The 6,245-nt window shown below is 29.8% G+C and overlaps 1 long non-coding RNA gene across 1 annotated transcript; it reads right to left on the bottom strand.

Moving 5' to 3' along the window:
- Nucleotides 1-3,081: 3,081 nt before the first annotated feature.
- LOC143066485 (uncharacterized) lies at nt 3,082-4,692 on the bottom strand. The gene is made up of 2 exons (XR_012975636.1): nt 4,443-4,692; nt 3,082-3,792 (listed from the first exon to the last, which is right to left on the bottom strand). It is a non-coding gene; the product is annotated as an uncharacterized LOC143066485 (long non-coding RNA).
- Between the last annotated feature and the right edge of the window lie 1,553 nt (nt 4,693-6,245).

Raw genomic sequence — 6,245 nt, 5'->3', positions numbered from 1 at the left:
TGTAAATATTGCAATTCCATATAGCGTCAGTATTAACTTGAATTGGTTTCACATGTTGGAAAATGCATGCAAAATAGGCGAAGTTTATTTATTCTGTCGACAAAATCAGTAACACCTATGTTAAGTGTTTATGAGATTCAAGCGATGTTTTTCATTCAAAATTTGAACAACGGTCAAATACTGTTGCCTTTTCTATATAATCCGTTTTACTGATGTGCGTGCATACAGCTATTATATAAGGAACATTACATAAAATAGCATTCAAGAAATGGAGCCAATTAAAAAAAAGTATAGAAAATCTTAAAACTAATAGAATCAGAAAAACTGATGAGGCATGGAAACATGTTTTATGTTATGAAGAATTCACGAAAACGGAAAGTTTAGATACTTAAAACAAACAATCAGTATCAATACAAATTGAAGTAAGATATAACTAGTATGGCATTATCTTAAAGAAAACAAAACATAAAAAAAGAGACAAACTCATGTTCACATTATTTTTATCAGGAAGTATCCGAACATTTGACAAATTATTTAAAGCCAGAAATCATGTTAGTACCGCGGCACTGGCTACTGAGTGCTTAGCACTCCCAGGCATAAACACACCTTTCAAGTTGATGTAGAAAAGCAAACAAAGCATGATGTATAGACAATCCAAATACAAAGACATCAATAAAAATTGATAGCATAAAAAAAATGTATAAGTAGGAGTTTTTAGCATTTCATACTTAGCTGATTTTCTTTTTAAAATGACTATTGAATAAATGTTTATATAGTTTTGCCTATAAAGGGAAGATTTCAATCATTCAAATCGAATGACAAAAATCATTCGAACAGATGCATATATTTCATGGAAAGTGACTTTTCCTATTCATTTGTACAATATATAATTTTTAATTTTCTTATAGATACACAATTATAACAAGATTTATTGCAATGAACTAAAATTACTAGACACAGTGTCGTATAACCAGAAAATTGTTTGTAAACACTGTTTTTTGCAACGATAACGTAAACCAAGGTTCATAAATTAAACTTCAAACGTATTTAGCATTTAATTAAACATTTTCACAGAATAGGACAACTAAACATATATAGACCTTCTCAAATAATGTATACTGAAAACAAATTTATAATAATGATGTTAAAATACTCTATACTCAACAGACATCGTTTTGAGTTTCGTAAAGGGCACTTTGAACACCCGGCGTATTTCAAGAAAGTAATTAAAGTTGGATCATAAAACAAATCAATGAAAATCAAAAGTTGAAATCCAAATTTTTACACGTTCTATTAATGATTTAAATCCATTTTTTTTTTAGAATAAGCAAATATGTAAGGTTTTTAATATTTCTATTAAGTTGTCTATTATTGCTAGTTTTCTATGGACTGTTTTCGTTTTTTTTTTTATCTATGACACTGTCTGTTTTTCGTCGACTAACGTTGTTTTTTTGTTTGTTGTTTCTTTGTATCTTTGTTACATATTTTTTATTTTTTTATTCATAAACGATGTAATACAGAATAAATAACATTAGAATTTATTTCACTTTATAAATGACATTACGAATAGAGAGGAATAACTCAACATAATATAGCTGTAATAAAAAACCCAAAAGAATTGTTCATAGGAGATGTGGGTTTTGTTATTGAAATGTTCTAGATTTTAACGCGAGAAATTTATGTATTATTGAAAAATTATTACACCAGGGTTTTCGATATCACCAACTAGTCAAAACATATACTAAATTTTATCATTGGTATAAGGACATCATTCGTAAATATAGCTCAATATGTAGACATCTTATACGTTCAGGTATTTCACATCCAATTTTTTATGGAAATATTTTTTATAAAGCACAAAAATGTCAGTATTTACCTCAGAAGCTATCAAAACCTTTACATAGACTTATTAAGAAGGGATATAGTTACAATACTGTCATTAAAAATTGCATATTTTGTCGTTAATATTGATTCACTTATAGGATCTTTGCATCGGAACTAAACACATTTATTTAAAACCCAGTTGTTGGCATGATACCGGTTATGTTCTTCTCATATATGTTATGATGGTATGTACTAAACCCCTAACGGGAAGGATTGTGCCTGATATTCATATGATGAAGACATAATCTTTCAATCAGTTTAATTGAAGTCTGGAGCTGGCATGTCTGTTAACTGATATAAATCTGTTGTTATTTATGTATTATTGTCATTTTGTTTATTTTCTTTGGTTACATCTTCTGACATCACGTTTGTGACCGGAATTTGTTTTTTTTCTATCGATTTATGAGTTTCGAACATCGGTATACTACTATTGCCTTTATTTATCAGACTCGGACTTCTCTTGAACTGAATTTTAATGTGCGTATTGTTATTCGTTGACTTTTCTACATTGGCTAGAGGTATAGTGGAGGGTTGAGATTTCGTAAACATGTTTAACCCCGCCGTATTTTGCGCCTGTCCCAAGTCAGGAGCCTCTGGCCTTTGTTTGTCTTGTATTATTTTTAATTTTAGTTTCTTGTGTACAATTTTGAGTGTAGTATAGCGTTCATTATCACTGAACATGCATAAATAGAATGTGGCGGGTTTAAACATGTTTACGAGCGTCAAAAACGTCCCATTATATTTGAAGTGATGACCAGCATGGATTATATCAACTAAACATCTACTGTTCAATGACGATCTAACAAAAACATTTAGAACGCCAAATCAATAACGAAATTGAAATTGGAAGCAGAAAAAGAACAAAAAAAGACAGAATACTAGTAATAACTTCCTACCAATCAGAAAGAGAAATTAAGGGATTTTGTTTATTAACTCATTTCACTAGCCCAAAGCAAAAGAACAAAGCATGTTTTGCTGTTACTAATCTCAAAGTCGCACTGAGCCCTTCAACTTGAGAAAATGCTTACACCTGTTTCTACATATTTTTATTAAAATTATATTACAAGTAGCTGATTGAAAGAACAAACTGAAACGAAAACGCAAATCTTGCAGTTTGAAAACTTCAAATTCACAACCATAAAATGACTAAACAGTAAGTTCGATAAAATACTAACAAAGAATCACAAATGATGTATATCTATTTTTTAAAGCATTTATTTTTATAATTTTCATGTTTGATTTCATCATCGTAACATCATTTTCTTTTTGTAATAAACATTGATATTCACCATTCTATCCTTTGTTCATTAATTACTTTTGACACCACTACACCAACAAACGAATCTATGTCTTCGGCTTGGGCAGAGCTATATATAATTATCAATACTGGCGTATACAATAGCTCTGTAAGTATTGTCGCTACACCCGCATGAGCATTCTCTTTCTCATACAATCCGGTACCTCGATACGACTTTTTATTAGATGGAAGGCATCCATCTTCGATATCAACCAAGACGTGATGTTTCCATGCCTTCACCTAGCCAGAAAATGGTGAAAAATATTTGAAAGTCTCTTTTTCTTGGATTTGATGACAGACAATAAAACATCTTCAAAGACTTCATTCACTTCTTCCTTGTTATATGATGAACATTCAACGTAAGCATCAATTCCATATTTATCCATTACACTTAGATATTCTTCCTTCGATACATTATTGTTTTCATCATTATCTTGAATGTCTTTACCAGTGGCAACTAAAATAACTGGTGTCTTTTTGCAAAGTTTCCTGATTTCAGGAATCCAGAATGTCTCTATACTTTCAAACGAGTCTCTGTCACTTAGATTAAAACATAGTATAAATACTTCTGACTTTTTATAGGATAGTGTTCTTATGTCTTTGTAATCATGCTGAAAAATAAACAAATGAAGGTTTTAAAACAAAAGAATAACGTGCGAAAGCTTTTATTTAATTTAATGTGTATGCATTTTTGAAAATTACCAAATCAATGGAAATCCCACTGCGAATTTCGTGGACGCATTTAAAATTCTTCTTTGTATTAAAGTATCATTTAATTATTTACAAAATATCTTTAAATAAATAATTAATTTGAAACAAGACTAGGTTTTTCCACGTAAAGTCTCTCCTTTAAATCCACTCTTGTGACGGTTATTAAAGTTTATTTTACGATAAAGATATATCTTTAATCAAGGTTTGCAATGACATTTGTTTCTAAATCATTAAACCTTATTTGGTGGCTAGTAATTTAGTAAATGAGTAAATGTCGACACAATTATTTTGCCTATTGACAAAACAGAAAGTATGAGGACAACAGTGAACGTGTATTCTGTAAACACATATACATCTAGAGATATATATACGTCGCTTAAGATAGCAAACAATGTTAAATAAATCCTTTTTATTTCATTTTCTATCGATACAATTAAATGTTCCAAAGAACTTGCAGAGCTTTTCTTCATTTCATTTCTTTATTCTATTTCATTCTTTTCAGGTATCCGTATACATTACTCAAATAAAAGAACTAGTAATTCAATCTTACCTGTCCAGAAGAGTCTACAATCCTGAGAATATATTTATCTCCCATAAACTGTGTAAGTACAGAATGCTCATTTGTCACTGTAGCTTCATAATCTTCTATCGACAGATCACCAATAAATGTTTTACAGATTTGAGATTTACCAACCATTCCATCTCCAACTATGGTACATGTAACGGTCCTTTCACTTTTGTGTGAGATCATTGCTCTTGTATTAGTTCAGTTTGTATACAGGTAAAATATAAAATGATTCTCTTTCAAACAACTGATGTCTTCATATACCGAAACCGTCAGGTAGTGACCCGGAAATATAAAACAAATAACCTTGTAATCTGACAAAAACAGTATGTTGTTTCAATATGTAAAATATTAATTGCTGTTTACAAGTCTATATCATGATTTTTTTTTTTGAAAATTCAAAATTCAAGAGAGTAATAGTGTTTCATAACGAATATATAATTTATCTTTGGTAAATAACATTAAACGAGAAGAAGCGTGTAACGTAAGACCAATTTCTTATCAAGAAATACAAGAGCATTTTATTTTGTTCATTTTGATTTGATCTGTTTTTAGGGAGTTTTTGGTATGCGTCTTGAAATAATGAAAATCTGCAGTATTCCCTCACATGTCGGTTAAAAGCTCATTATTAGAGCTTATGGTATGTCCTTGTTTGTTTACTATGTCGACTTTAAATAAAGCTTATTTATTATTTATTAGTCACTACATTTTTTTAAGATCTTAGCAAAAGCCATTAAAATTGTGTCTTGTTAAATGCTGTTGATGCAAACTTGTATAACAAAAGTAAATAAGAAATACAGCTTCTAACGACAACCACAGAATAAATCTCTAAACTTGAAAAATGCACAAATAGTGTGTGGCGGCGTTAAACATGTTTGTTAGCTAGGATCTCTTCTGTAAGCATAGCATAGCATAGCATCAGAACAAAAGATCATAATCAGTTTAAAAAAGGACTTATCTCGTAGATTGACACAAAGGCCCGAACTAAACAACTAACAAAAACACTGTATCGCAATCTTCAAATATGAGTTCACTTGTAGCTACTAAAAGATCGTTCAAAGTATTTATAATTTTGGAAAATGTAAAAAGGGCAGAATTACATTTTAGCGAAAGTGAAACTGAATAAGAATGTCAATAAGATTGTCATTTTAAAGTCTTGTCAACATCTTTCTACTACTTTCTATCATGTTCGGCTCAAAGTTTTTCCATTTCCTTGGGTCAGCTGTGTTTCCCAGTATCCCCTTTATTCTTCCTAAATGATTCAAACCAATGGAAAATCCATTTTAAATTTCTTGGAAGTCTTTGAATTACTTCTATGTATTAAACGTGTCATTTAAAGTGGTATTTTTGGAAAATTTAAACGAGAAACTTGATACTAGGCTCGGTTCTTAATGTGTAGTTCCTCTTTTTAATTGACAAAATCTTATCAAGGTTATAAAATGAAGATAGATCTTTAAATCAAGTGTTGCGTTGACATTTGTTTCTAACCCTTATTTCAGATTTATTTACCGTTCTATATATTCTTCGATTTACAGTTTCTAATAATTGTCTGTTGTTTTTTTTTATATATATATTTGATTTTATGTCGGGTTGGATTTATTGATTTGTTTCTTATACTAACATAGATTTATAGAATTAAATATCAAATCAGGATTTCCTGGAGTGAATTTTTAGCTCATGGTAATCTTTACTCTTAAGTAAACGTAATCTAAACTATTAGCAATACTCAGAAAATCTACTAAGTAAACGAATAGAACATTTTTTTTATATATATATAAAGCCAACAGT

This window comes from Mytilus galloprovincialis, chromosome 3, assembly GCF_965363235.1.
Source record: "Mytilus galloprovincialis chromosome 3, xbMytGall1.hap1.1, whole genome shotgun sequence".
In the NCBI taxonomy this organism is placed as follows: domain Eukaryota; kingdom Metazoa; phylum Mollusca; class Bivalvia; order Mytilida; family Mytilidae; genus Mytilus; species Mytilus galloprovincialis.
The sequence above is the reverse complement of the archived record's forward strand: the minus strand, read 5'-3'. Positions and strand labels throughout refer to the sequence as shown.